Source organism: Pinus tabuliformis, chromosome 4_2 (assembly GCF_031772625.1).
Source record: "Pinus tabuliformis cultivar Carrire ecotype Pingquan chromosome 4_2, CPIR1, whole genome shotgun sequence".
Lineage (NCBI taxonomy): Eukaryota > Viridiplantae > Streptophyta > Pinopsida > Pinales > Pinaceae > Pinus > Pinus tabuliformis.
In genome coordinates, this window is record NC_142304.1 from 615,191,940 (window position 1) to 615,207,012 (window position 15,073).

Consider the following 15,073-nt stretch of genomic DNA (forward strand, 5'->3'; position numbering starts at 1 on the left):
CTTAGCCTACAAACTATGTGCTTCTACCTGCAACTTCAAAAATATCAGTATCAGAAAATGATAGCACTAAATGATATCCAATAAAAAGAGTTACAATCCATATTAGAAACCATAAATCCATTCTTAATGTTGTGATTGCATTGATAGCAACACAAGCAATTTGATAAATACAAGCACTGCACTTTGACTTTGGCAGTCGATAATAATATTACATCTTTACATTAATTTTGGTTTGAACCTGTGAAGTTCAAGGCCCAAATATAACTCCATGGTTATTGGATTTTCATGTTCTTGCATGGCTTGGAACCTCTGCCCTGGTCACTTACAAGAATATTTATTTGCTACAGATTTGAGTTATAGATGAAACTGACCCACCAATGCCAAAGACAATGCCGAATACGATGAGCAAGGCATCAGCAAGGATCCATATCAAAGATAATTCATGCCAACAAGCATGCAAATGAAATAGAGCAGGAAATAGAAACCCTAAAATACAACCAATACTACTCCCAATCAAAGATAAAAAAAATATATATATATGCAAATGAAGGGACCAAAATTGGCACTATTGTTATCGAGAAAATCGCAGGGGATCTGATCATGAAGGAAAACTCCCCTCTGCTAAACCTCCCTTATAGGACTTCATAAACAGGATTCATCATCAGTGGAAATGTGAAGAAAAGGATCAGACATAGGGCAATCTGAACAAAATTTGTGATCCAACTTTTCCCCAAGTTCAGAGTCACCGTATCTCTGGTTGCACTTCGAAAAGCAATGTACCCGAATCCTCCGAAACCCCCATAAATGAGAGCAATGAAGAGAAATGCAATGACCAAAACTCCACCAAATCTATGTTTTTTCTCCATAGCTAATTCCAGGGGCAAGATCATGCTTACCCCTTCAAATGCATAGATTGCTACACCCACTCCATAAGGAATAGCAGAGAAACCAGTGAAAGCCTGAACATCTGGATCCACAGTACTCAATATGGACAACACATCTTGCACCACAATAGTTAGCATTGCAGAAATGTCAACGATATCTGCAAAAATACTAAAAGGGGCCATATGGGTAAGGGTTCGAATCCTACTCATGATGAGCTCCAGTGGAAAAATGGCCCATATGAAGCCTACCTTCCTGGTAACATCCAATGAGGTAGACAAATAGACTCCATGAGGATTCAACGAGGATTCTTGGGATTTGGGATTGGGCTGTGGTTTGGATCCTGTAAACATGTAAGACAGAGTATTCCCTATGAATATGAGATAACCCACACAAACTCCTGCCATGTAGAGGACCACCATAAAATCCACCATGGCTTTCCCTGTACTTCCATAAACAACAAAGCCCAGATCTCCAAAGCTATCTATTTTCTAAAATCCTTGCCTTTTGAGGGCCCTCTTAGACCACACCAACAACGTCATGTCATAATAGGCAATGCATGCCACCAATGCCAATACAATAAGGCCTGAGAGCCATCCAGTCTTCATGAAAGTGTAGGTCAATCCTAGCACTCCTGCTCCTACAATCGATACCATTTTCGATTGTAAATATGTTTTCCACCCCACACCTAGAAGGATCTGCATTTGAAGAAACACAAACGGAATGAAAGGGTGACTACTAGGGTTGAATTTGTGACTGCTTTTTATCACAACTTTGATGCTTACACCCTAGATGATTGCTTCTTAACCCTCAAAAGAAGAATCAGAGAGGCCGCATGAAAGAGTTCCGCCAAGGCACCCCACTTGTAGAGATTATTTCTCCTCTACAAGTAGTTTCCATGTATATGGATGGGTTGAATAGTCCATCCAAGGATATGTCAAAGCAGTCAAAGCCTTAAAGCCTACTTGAAGACATGTATATTTAGAGATTTCCAGAAGCTTCTTTACAACAAAAGATTATTTATTAAAAAAAAATAGTGAGGGATAATACTATGGGAATTGAAAATCCCCTGTAGTAACCACTGTCTGACAACCTAATTAAAATTATTTTTTCTGTTTACTAAAGCCTTAGCCTACAAACTATGTGCTTCTACCTGCAACTTCAAAAATATCAATATCAGAAAATGATAGCACTGAATCATATCCAATAAAAAGAGTTAAAATCCATATCAGAAACCATAAATCCATTCTTAATGTTCTGATTGCATAGATAGCAACACAAGCAATTTGATAAATACAAGCACTACATTTTGATTTTGGCAATCGATAATAATATTACATCTTTACATTAATTTTGGTTTGAACCTGTGAAGCTCAAGGCCCAAATATAACTCCATGCATATTGGGTTTTCATGTTCTTGACATGGCTTGGAACCTCCACCCTGGCAACTTACAAGAATATTTATTTGCTACAGATTTGAGTAATAGACGAAATTGACCCACCAATGCCAAAGACAATGCCGAATACGATGAGCAAGGCAACAACAAGGATTCATATCAGAGATAATTCGTGCCAACAAGCATGCAAATGAAACAGAGCAGGAAATAGAAACCCTAAAATACAACAATATTGCTCCCAATCAGAGATAAAAAAATCTGCAAATGAAGGGACCAGAATTGGCACTATTGTTAGCGAGAAAATCGCAAGAGATCTGATCATGAAGGAAAACTCCCCTCTACTAAACCTCCCTTCTAAGACTTCATAAACAAGATTCATCATCAGTGGAAATGTGAAGAAAAGGTTCAGACATAGGGCAATCTGAACAAAATCTATGATTCAGCTTTTCCCCAAGTTCAGAGTCACCATATATCTGGTTGCACTTCCAAAAGAAATATACCCTAATGCTTCGAAACCCCCATAAATGAGAGCAATGAAGAGAAATGCAACGGCCAAAACTCCACCAAATCTATGTTTTTTCTCCATAGCTAATTCCAGGGGCAAAATCATGCTTACCCCTTCAAATGCATAGATTGCTACACCCACTCCATAAGGAATAGCAGAGAAACCAGTGAAAGCCTGAACATCTGGACCCACAGTACTCAATATGGACAACACATCTTGCACCACAACAGTTAGCATTGCAGAAATGTCAACGATATCTGCAAAAATACTAAAAGGGGCCAAATGGGTAAGGGTTCAAATCCCACTCATGATGAGCTCCAGTGGAAAAATGGCCCATATGAAGCCTACCTTCCTGGTAACATCCAACGAGGTATACAAATAGACTCCATGAGGATTCAACGAGGATTCTTGGGATTTGGGATTGGGTTGTGGTTTGGATCCTGTAAACATGTAAGACAATATTCCCTATGAATATGAGATAACACACACAAACTCCTGCCATGCAGAGGACTACCATAAAATCCACCATGGCTTTCCCTGTACTTCCATAAACAGCAAAGCTCAGATCTCCAAAGCTATCTATTTTCTAAAATCCTTGCCTTTTGAGGGCCCTCTTAGACCACACCAACAGTGTCATGCCATAATAGGCAATGCATGCCACCAGTGCCAATACAATAAGGCCTGAGAGCCATCCAGTCTTCATGAAAGTGTAGGTCAATCCCAGCACTCCTGCTCCTACAATCGATACCATTTTCGACTGCAAATTGTTTTCCACCCCACACCTGGAAGGATTTGCATTTAAAGAAACACAAATGGAATGAAAGGGTGACTACTAGGGCTAAATTTGTGACTATTTTTTATCACAACTTTGATGCTTACACCCTAGATGATTGCTTCTTAACCTAAAAATAAGAATCAGAGAGGCCGCATGAAAGAGTTCCACCAAGGCACCCCACTTGTAGAGATTATTTCTCCTCTACAAGTAGTTTCCATGTATATGGATGGGCTAAATAGTCCATCCAAGGATATGTCAAAGTAGTCAAAGCCTTAAAGCCTACTTGAAGACATGTATATTTAGAGATTGCCAGAAGTTGCTTTACAACAAAAGATTATTTATTAAAAAAAAAACAGCGAGGGCTAATACTATGGGAATTGAAAATCTCCTGTAGTAACCACTGTCCGACAACCTAATTAAAATTATTTTTCCTATTTACTAAAGCCTTAGCCTACAAACTATGTGCTTCTACCTGCAACTTCAAAAATATCAGTTCAGAAATGATAGCACTGAATGATATCCAATAAAAAGAGTTATAATCCATATTAGAAACCATAAATCCATGCTTAATGTTGTGATTGCATTGATAGCAATACAAGCAATTTGATAAATATAAGCACTGCACTTTGATTTTGGCAGTCGATAATAATATTACATCTTTAAATTAATTTTGGTTTGAACCTGTGAAGCTCAAGGCCCAAATATAACTCCATGCTTATTGGGTTTTCATGTTCTTGACATGGCTTGGAACCTCCACCCCTGCCACTTACAAGAATGTTTATTTGCTACAGATTTGAGTAATAGACGAAACTGACCCACCAATGCCAAAGACAATGCCAAATACGATGAGCAAGGCATCAACAAGGATCCATATCAGAGATAATTCATGCCAACAAGCATGCAAATGAAACAGAGTAGGAAATAGAAACCCTAAAATACAACCAATATTGCTCCCAATCAGAGATAAAAAATCTGCAAATGAAGGGACCAGAATTGACACTATTGTTATCGAGAAAATCGCAAGAGATCTGATCATGAAGGAAAACTCCCCTCTGCTAAACCTCCCTTCTAGGACTTCATAAACAGGATTCATCATCAGTGGAAATGTGAAGAAAAGGTTCAGAACAAAATTCGTGATCCAGCTTTTCCCCAAGTTCAGAGTCACCATATCTCTGGTTGCACTTCCAAAAGCAATATACCCGAATGCTCCGAAACCCCCATAAATGAGAGCAATGAAGAGAAATGCAACGGCCAAAACTCCACCAAATCTATGTTTTTTCTCCATAGCTAATTCCAAGGGCAAAATCATGCTTACCCCTTCAAATGCATAGATTGCTAAACCCACTCCATAAGGAATAGCAGAGAAACCAGTGAAAGCTTGAACATCTGGACCCACAGTACTCAATATGGACAACACATCTTGCACCACAACAGTTAGCATTGCAGAAATGTCAACGATATCTACAAAAATACTAAAAGGGGCCAGATGGGTAAGGGTTCGAATCCCACTCATGGTGAGCTCCGGTGGAAAAATGGCCCATATGAAGCCTACCTTCCTGGTAATATCCAACGAGGTAGACAAATAGCCTCCATGAGGATTCAACGAGGATTCTTGGGATTTGGGATTGGGCTATGGTTTGGATCCTGTAAACACGTAAGACAGAGTATTCCCTATGAATATGAGATAACCCACACAAACTCCTGCCATGCAAAGGACCACCATAAAATCCACCATGGCTTTCCCTGTACTTCCATAAACAACAAAGCCCAGATCTCCAAAGCTATCTATTTTCTAAAATCCTTGCCTTTTGAGGGCCCTCTTAGACCACACCAACAGTGTCATGCCATAATAGGCAATGCATGCCACCAGTGCCAGTACAATAAGGCCTGAGAGCCATCCAGTCTTCATGAAAGTGTAGGTCAATCCCAGCACTCCTGCTCCTACAATCGATACCATTTTCGACTGAAATATGTCGGGATTAATGGAGGCTACAAGGAATCAGAGTATCTTCCATGAATTCAAAAAACTGTGTTAACCCCGCACCCACCCTTGATCTTCATCTTCAGAAGTTTTCTTCCCACACCAAAAACCGTTGCTGACCCAAATCAGACGAGAAGACAGAGATACGAAAATGTGAGAACCAGAATCATAAAACAGGAAGCAGATACAAAAATCTGCGAACTGGGGATTCGGCTCCAAAAATCTGAGAATCCAAACCAAAAATGGTCTGAATACCGCCACCCACTTCGATATACCCATAAAATTTCCCTGTGTCGCTTCAGACCTCAGGGCGAGTGACTCTTCACTGATCAGAATGTTCTTCACTGATGATCTAATGGCTGGAGATTATTTAATCGTCTAACAATTAATTTAACGGCCCACATCGAGACACGGTTGCATGGAGGGGAGTTCATTTCAGAGGGAACGCCTTACGACATAATTAATAATATTAAAAATTGAATTTAAATAGAAACAAATACGATCTAACGGTATAAGAAAATAAGAATGAAATTATAACTATTGATTTTTTTTAATGGAAAATATTTGAAATGTTTTTATATTTTATAAATAATAAATATGTTTTGGTTTTAAGAATTTAATTACATAGAGGTCAAAAACTATTACAATAAAGTTAATTGTGTAATTAATAGTATTAAAAATTGAATTTAAATAGAAAAAATACGGTCAAAATTGTAGTATTAAAAAAAAATTGTGTAGTATTAAAAAAGAATTGTGTATACAGTATAGCTAATAAAAAGTTCGGCGTAATGGTAGTATTAAAAAAAAAAGTTACTTATAAGATTGTGTGAGGCCATTTTATGGTAACATCAGTTACTTAATTCAAAACTTAACATGTCACATCGAATGACCATCAAACTAGTACGGAGTTGAGCATAATAGTGTATATGATTGCTAATCTGACAGAGATCACAGAAAGAACTGCATGTGGTCGTCGAAGGAGTAACCATTGTAGCTTAAAAGTACACTTTAATGTCTTGTCTTTATCTTGTGCAACAAGATCACGCAAACATCGTCAAAAGATTGTGTATTAAAAATGTGGAAGGTCGTATTGCTACACAGTCATGTCATTGATTTATCAAAAGATTGTGTAATAAAAATTTGGAATGTCGTATGACTAGTTAATCGTCACACGTACCCTTGGTTTAATGTTATTAGCTCAGATCATCTAATTTTTGTATTTTTAGCTTAATTGAATCAATGAGTAATAACATTTTAATCTAATAGCAAAAAAACTCAATACAATATGCTATATTTACAACAAAAATATTAATTAGAAACATTGTACGTCAAACTTTTACCACAGCCAATGGAACCCCAGATTTGGAACGGAGCAAAACATCGCCCCAATAACCATGGCCTAAAATGCCATGAAAAATTGTGAAGCATTGAATCTAACAGTAATACATTGTAAGTCAAACTTCTACCACAACCAATGGACCCACACATTTCAAACAGAATAAAACATTGCAAAACATGGCCCCAACAACCGTGGCCTAAAGTGCCATGAAAAGATGTAACGCATTGAATCTAACAGTAATATTGTTTTGTAGGCTGCCATGTGGATGTCTTATCTAACAATTATAAAAATTTGATGCTGAAGGTAACGATTATATCATTTTTAATTGAATGTTTCATAAATGTGATGCTGAAGGGAACAATTATATCATCTTTATGTGGATATGTGATAAAGGTGGATAAGTTAATAATAAACGTTAAAATATTTATTATAATTTATCATTATAAAATATTATGAAATTAATTAAATTATAATTTTATTATGAATTATAAATTATATATTGATGGAACAATATTTTTAATCATAGAAATTCAGTGGAAAATTTTTTAGAATTGATTACAATATCGTGATTGATCAGTCTCACATGTTTTTAGCGATAGCAAGCATCTCTGGTGGCCTGCTATATTTGCTCAGAACCTCTCAGCTTTCTCTGGCACGATTTCTTACTTAGGTGGGATTATTTCCCCTTACTTGCACCTCGAAAACCCCAAACACCGTAGCCGACAAAACCGTCATCCTTCATGGTTTAATTTATGTAACATACCCTGTTTAAAAGGTTACGGCCACTAGGGATTTTGCTCGAACCAAAGCTAGTCGAGAGTATCTTTTCAACGCCGAATTTCTGCATTTTACCGTCGGTGATTAACCTCTGTAGCTGAGTTTTGTTTCCATGGGCATAATTCTAGTTAAAATCTGTCACCTTATTTCTTCATTTGCTTGCAACATGTGATTCTCTACTTGGCATGCATGGCTTTCCCTCTTCTTTCCTTAATCCTTCATGTCACGGTGATTGTTTGCTCTTTTGCAAATGAAACTACACACCATAACGTAAATTTAGTGGTCCTGCTAAAGAGGTTGGGGTTGCCTCTGATTAGAAGGTCAGAGATCAGACCTCTCACCTCTTCTACCTCTAATTTTTGGAGTTGTCTATAATGCGATTTTTTGAGATTCCGGTGACGGAATCCGGCGGAACAAATTGAGATGAAATCATGATTTGTTGCAGTTAAAATGGTTTTTTAACTGCATATTCGGATTCAGCACCCTGAAAAACCCCTGGGACGGTTTCATTGTGCAGAAATTAGCTATCAAACTTGGATTCCAATAAATTACTGCCGGATTTTCATCGGAAAAAATCGCCGGAAAGGCTTTCAAAAAGTCGCGTTAAAGACTACTCCCTAATTTTTTATATTGTGGGTCCGACTGCCCTTCACGCCCGACCGTTGACTTTGCCTTGATTAGAAGGTCAGAGATCAGACCTCTCACCTCTTCTACCTCTAATTTTTTATATTGTGGGTCCGACTGCCCTTCACGCCCGACCGTTGACTGGCCTCACCAAAGGTTGCGTCAGGGTTTGGCTTTGCCCCTGTTTTCGCTTCAATTAAAAAAAACCCAACCTCCTTGTGACCCAACTAAATTGTGGTGATCCCTTCTCCATTAATCTTCTAGTTGCGTAAACATATGCTACACCAACTAATTACTAGTCCGGTCTCTCTCGACACAAAGGAGGATCGTACTTTTGTGTGGATCATTTACGCTCGTGACGGTGCTATAATGGGTGGTCCCGAACCAATGAAAATTTTCCAAATGTCACAAGGACCATCGCTCTACTAGATGGAGCGGAACACGGTTCCCCAAACAATGGAATTTAGGCACATTAAACAATATCATGGAACACACCAGAGTCAAATACTTCCCACTAACGAATGTACATGCATAATTCTCGTTACTCTTCAAGCGGCGGTCCTCTGAGCGCTTTCGATGCGGTAGCATCTTACATCTAAGTCAAAATATAGGGCTGCGCTTTCGATGTAGTAGCGTCTTACATCTAAATCAAAATATAGGGCTGTCCTCGGAGTGTTTTTGATTTAGTAGCATCTTACTTACAAGTCAAAATGTATTTTTGACTAAGGGGTTTTCTATTTAATGAAGGAGTTGGTTTTATAAGTGTGGAATTATTTAATTTATTGTAGTTTTCTATGCTTTTGAACATATTGTATATGGAGTAGTCTTTAACGCGACTTTTTGAAAGCCTTTCCGGCGATTTTTTCCGGTGAAAATCCGGCAGTAATTTATTGGAATCCAAGTTTGATAGCTAATTTCTGCACAATGAAACCGTCCCAGGGGTTTTTCAGGGTGCTGAATCCGAATATGCAGTTAAAAAACCATTTTAACTGCAACAAATCATGATTTCATCTCAATTTCTTCCGCCGGATTCCGTCACCGGAATCTCAAAAAGTCGCATTATAGACAACTCCATTGTATATAAGTGATTAAATGTGAGGATTGATGTAATTAGATCTTCTAAAGAATTGAGAGATCTTGAGAGTATTTTGGAAAGTTTGAGAGATAGGAAAGAGTGTGTGTACAGAGGGAAGAGAGGTTTTGAGGGTGAGAGAGGTCATAAAGTTGAAAATAATTATATTATTTTGTATTAATGGAGAAAATGGTTACATAGTTGTAACGTATCTCCCTAGTTTAGGATTAGTTCCTAGAGTTAGGGGTTTCGTTGCAACTTCCTGGTGTTGTACTTAATGATGTAATCTTTCATTCATGAATAATAGAGTGTACGAGAGTGATCTCTCTGTTCCGAGTGTAGTCTCCAGGTGCAGGCCTCACCTGTGAGCTACATCTCCTTCATTTTCAATTTTGTTCACATTTTATCTTGGTATCAGAGCTCAGATTGGGTGAGCCTGATCTTGTATCACCTCTTGTGACTGAAGTGCCTTTGTGGCCAGCTTGCCTTGTGGCAGAATTTCCTGTGTGGTTTGAGGTGCCTCTGTGGCCGCGTGTACACAAGAGCTTTGTGCTCAATTGAGCAGGTGGACTGCAGAACACCTGGCTCGGACTCGGATGTTTTTTTCTCTAAGTAGAAGGGAATTGGCTCGCTTTTCGCGCTGACAATGGCGCCAGGAAGGGCTTTTGGCGCGTCTGTTCGTCTATTAATCGCACCAGAGCGCCAAATTACCCGATTGGCGCGGAATATCCTAGATCTCTCGCGCCAGGAAATTTTACTCTAACCGATTTTATTCGGGCGCGGTTTTCTCGCTCAGGAACGTGCCAATCCACCTTCAAGGGGATCTACGGGAAGCCTCATCTTTGTTTGACGATTTGCGAAGGGAGCAGATCGGAGAAGTTGCAGATCTATCCGGGAGAGGCAGATCAGATCAGTTTTGATCAGATCGATTTTTTGGCTGTATTGAAAAATGGCGAATTTGCTCATTGGAGCGGAATTGATTTTGTTGAGTTGTCAGATATTGCCGGATCTGAATCAGTGAGTAGATCACGAGATCAGCAGATCGGTGACAGATCGGTTTGAAAGGTATCGATTTTTGTTACTATTAGGTAGATTCATTTTTAAATCTGATTAGAATGAGTAATACGATGGAATCTTACCTCCACGAGTCTGGCAAACTCTATGGAAGTAACTTCACGAACTAGAAGTTTAAGATCCAAACCTTGCTTGAGGGTGCGAATGCTTGGTCCATAGTTACAGATGATGAGTAGAGGGTGAATGCGGGGACATAGGAGCAAGACTAGGATAAGCGAGAGAACAAGGAGAAAGTTTTGTTGAAAATGTCGATGAAGGACAACATTATTCCACACATCAGAGATTGTAAAACGTCCGCGGAGATCTGGACGACCATTAAAAATCTGTATCAGACCCAGAACACAAGCCGAGTTATGGCACTTAAAAGCAAGCTATTTTCGATGAGGATGAATGAAAATGAGACTGCTGCTGCATTTGTTGCACGAATCAAAGATGTGAAAGATGCATTGGGGAACATTGGAGAGGCGGTGTCTGACTCTGATCTTGTCTCAATCACACTGAACAGGATGCGAGATGAATTTTAAATGTTCATCACTGGATTGGCGGCAAGGGAGAAAGCGCCCACATTTGATGATCTGACAGGGATCTTGCTACAAGAGGAGGAGCGGCGACAAAACTTGAACCCCCAGAGTGATGATCTTGCGTTGATGGCGAAACGGCAATCATTCAGAGGGAAGCAGCCACAACAGCAATCACAGCAGAAGAAGGAACATCGCAGAAGAGTCCAAATAAAGGAATGATTGCAAATAATTCTGTAAAGAAATGTTATTATTGTGGAAAGAAGGGCCATGTGCAGAATGTATGCTTTAAGAAGCAGGCTGATGATGCAAAGAGGAAGCGGGCAAAGCACAGAGGATATTTTATTGAAGAAGATGTTGAAGAAGATAAAGATTTCAGTCATGAATTTCGACTGTTCATAGTCGACCATGCCCTTTCAACATCTGATGAGGATGATATTTGCTATGTTGATTCTGGAGCATCCTCTCACATGACAGGTAAAAAGGAATTTTTTGATAGTCTTGAAGAAAGTACATACGGATCAAAAATCTATTTAGGAGATGATAGTGGATATGAGATTAAAGGTTATGGGGTTATTCCAGTCAAGTTACCAAATGGAAAAATTAGTCATCTTCAAAATGTTTTATATGTACCTGGAATTAAGAAAAATCTGATATCTGTATCCATGATAACTGATCAAGATATGCAAGTCGAGTTCTTCAAGACTCATTGTGTGATAAAGGATTGCAGGGAAGAAATAGTTGCAACAGGCGTGCGTGTTGGAAGCCTATATAGACTAGATGTGAAGAGTATATCAAAGCGAGCCATGGTTGCAGGAGGATCGACAGCCGAACAACTCTGGCATCAGAGATTCGGTCACTTGAATTTGCAGGACCTCATGCTATTGCAGAGAAAAGGTATGGTTGAGGGGCTCCCTATCTTTCGTAATATTCAGTTAAATTGTGATGGATGTGCCTTAGGTAAAATGCATAGAGAACAGTTTCCTGTGCATGATAGGACGAAGGAAACAGATTTTTTAGAACTACTGCACACTGATATATGCGGATCTATGCAGACAAGGTGGCTAGGTGGAGCGTATTATTTTTTGCTATTTACTGATGACTGCACTAGATACTCATGGGTTTATTTTCTGAGTAAGAAAAGTCAGACTTTCCAGTGCTTTAGAGAATTTAAAACCTTGGTGGAAAAACAATTTGGTAAGAGTATAAAAATTCTCTGATCCGATCAAGGGGGAGAATACAAGCTAGGGGAATTCATGAAATTCTGCAAATCTCACGGGATTGTTCAACAGTTTACAATGCCACACACACCACAGCAGAATGGAGTTGCAGAACACAAAAACAGAACCTTAGTGGAGTGCGCAAGGAGCATGTTACAAGGTAAGGATCTATCTAATAGTTTTTGGGCAGAAGCTATTAATACTGTTGTATATTTGAAGAACAGAAGTCCTACCAGGTATCTTAGCTTCAAAACTCCTTTTGAAGCTCTATATGGATTCAAACCAGCAGTAAATCATCTAAGAGTATTTGGGTCAAAAGAATTTTCCCATATACCCAAAGCTGATAGGAAGAAATTAGATCCTAAAGCTATGAAATCCATCCTTGTACGTTATGGCACAGAATTTAAAGCATATAAATTGTTCAATCCTGAGACTCATAAGATATTTGCAAGCAGGGATGTAGTGTTTCATGAACAGGTACAGGAAGGGAAAGATGACATTGGTGATGATTGGCACATTCCATTGTTGATGGATGAAAATAGCGAGGATGAAAGAGAGCAGGAGCAGAAAGAAGAGAAAAAAGAAGAACAGGAAGAAGGTGATAAAGCAAGCCCATTTAGAGCTGAAGAAAACAAATTTGAGGTAAGTCCCCTACCAAGGAGATCTGGTAGGAAGACTCAAAAACCATTAAAATTGAGAGACTATGCTTTGATGTCAAATGTTTTGAACATTGTAGAGCCCACTAATTACAAAGAAGCTAGTCAATTTAAGGAGTGGAGAGCTGCAATGAATGAAGAGATGGAATCAATTCTTAGAAATGACACTTTGGATTTAGTTGAACTGCCTAAGAATAAAACACCCATAGGTTGTAAATGGCTATTTAAACCAAAAATGAATGCAGATGGAAGTATAGAGAAATTAAAAGCTAGGCTGGTTGCAAAAGGATATTCACAGCAGGAAGGTATAGATTTTGATGATACTTTTGCACCTGTAGCAAAGTTAAATACAATCAGAATGCCTATTGCTTTAGCTACTAAATATAATTGGGATCTACACCAGCTTGATGTCAAATTTGCATTTTTAAATGGTGAGTTAAAAGAGGAAAGTTGCTTAGTACAGTCAGAAGGGTTTGTAAAGCAGGGGTAGGAACATCTTGTTTGCAGATTGAAAAAGGCTTTATATGGTTTAAAACAAGCACCCAGGTCTTCGTATGAAAAGGTTGATTCTTTCTTTTTAGAGTATGGTTTTCATAGAAGTTTGAATGACCCAAATTTGTATACCAAGTACAATAAGCAGGGGCAGATTATTCTGATTTCTTTGTATGTAGATGACATGATTATAACAGGAGATGCAGATGATTTAATCAGAGGAATCAAAAGGCTTATGGCACAAGTTTTTGAGATGAAAGATCTTGGAAGACTTCATTACTGTCTAGGATTAGAAGTATGCAGAGATACTGGGCAAACTTTTCTTACCCAAGGGAAGTATGCCAAAAATCTATTAGAAAAGTTTGGTATGGATATTTGTAGATCAGCAGCGACACCTTTGCAGCAGAATCCAAAGTTGAGCAGTGATGATGGCACTAAAGAGGTTGATGCTGTTAGCCTCCTGTTGCAACAGGTTTCATATTTCATGATTGACAGTGGAAGTGCCAAAAATGTTCATCTTTTTCCATGTTGTAAAGGTTCCATTTTTGAAACATTTCTCAGTCAAGGGGAAGCCAAACAGCTTAAGCCTGGTTCCCCTAGGTTTAAATTTTTGCTTTAGAATATAGAGAATGTATCTGTCCAAACAGCTTAAGCTTGGCAGAGTAGCAACTAGGTAGAGAATGAAGGAGCCCAACAGCTTAATCTGGGCCCTTGGAAGAAATAAGGGTAGTTTTAGAAAGGAAAGGCAGATTAAAAGAAAAAACAATCAGGGTTTGCAAGTCTAAGTGCACCCTTCCTGAAGTAACAAAAAATGCTAGGTGGATTAGGCTGGGTAGGTAGCCTGGGGTTGCAGAAAAGATCATCTTCAGTTTTGGTTTGACAAAGAAAACTCATCTTATCAGTGGTGGAGGTAGCAAAGCACTATTTTAATGGCAGAAATTTGGAAGCATGTCTAACTTCCCTTCATTCCCCCTAAAAACCCTCTTACTAACATTTCCCCAAAGGACCTTGGGATCTGCCCAACAAGTCCTGATTCCATTTCATCTCTGAGAAGCATTAAGGTAAGTGTTGGCTTTCTTAAATGAAAAGAAGCCACACTTCTTGTGTAAAAGTCATGTTTTCATCTTCTACACACTCTCTATGTCTATCATCAGTTCACAGACTTATCATCATTGTCCCCTTCATTTTTTCATTTCATAAACTCACATTGACTCCTAATTTTATTATGTAGCTCCCTAACTACTCCCCCATCCCCATTCACTGCTAAAAACTATATAAAAATCCCCAAAAAATATTAAATAGCCCTCCCCAGGCATTATAGCCATATGTTTGGTCCGGGAAATAGCAGTCCATTTGGGGCTCCTATTAGCCTTTCTGTCTCCTAACCTAGGAATTAACCTAACATCTTGTTTGGTTAATAACCTTTATCTGATTTCTCGTTCATCAAAACCTTCACATCCACCCCCCCCGCAGTCATTACCTCCAAGGGTTTAATGTTTAAAGCTTTATTAAAACATTAAATTAACCCCCCGCACGCATATAAACCCAAAAACCCTCTTTATTAAAGTTATAACCCCCCCCCGGCCGCATCAATAATTAAACAAAATAGTGGGCGGGTCCCCGCCCTAACCCTCTGTTGCCTTGTCCTCCCCGCCGGCCGTTGGATCTGGCCCGCCCCAGATCTACGGTGGATGGGCCTTTTCACGCGCCAACTGCCCGAGGCTTAGCGTCCGGGAGTTCGGCGGTTTTGCCGTCGTACTC

General features: G+C 39.0%; 1 pseudogene; it reads right to left on the bottom strand.

Moving 5' to 3' along the window:
* Window positions 1–632: 632 nt before the first annotated feature.
* Window positions 633–1,316, bottom strand: LOC149170828 (amino acid transporter AVT3B pseudogene; annotated as a pseudogene).
* Window positions 1,317–15,073: the final 13,757 nt, after the last annotated feature.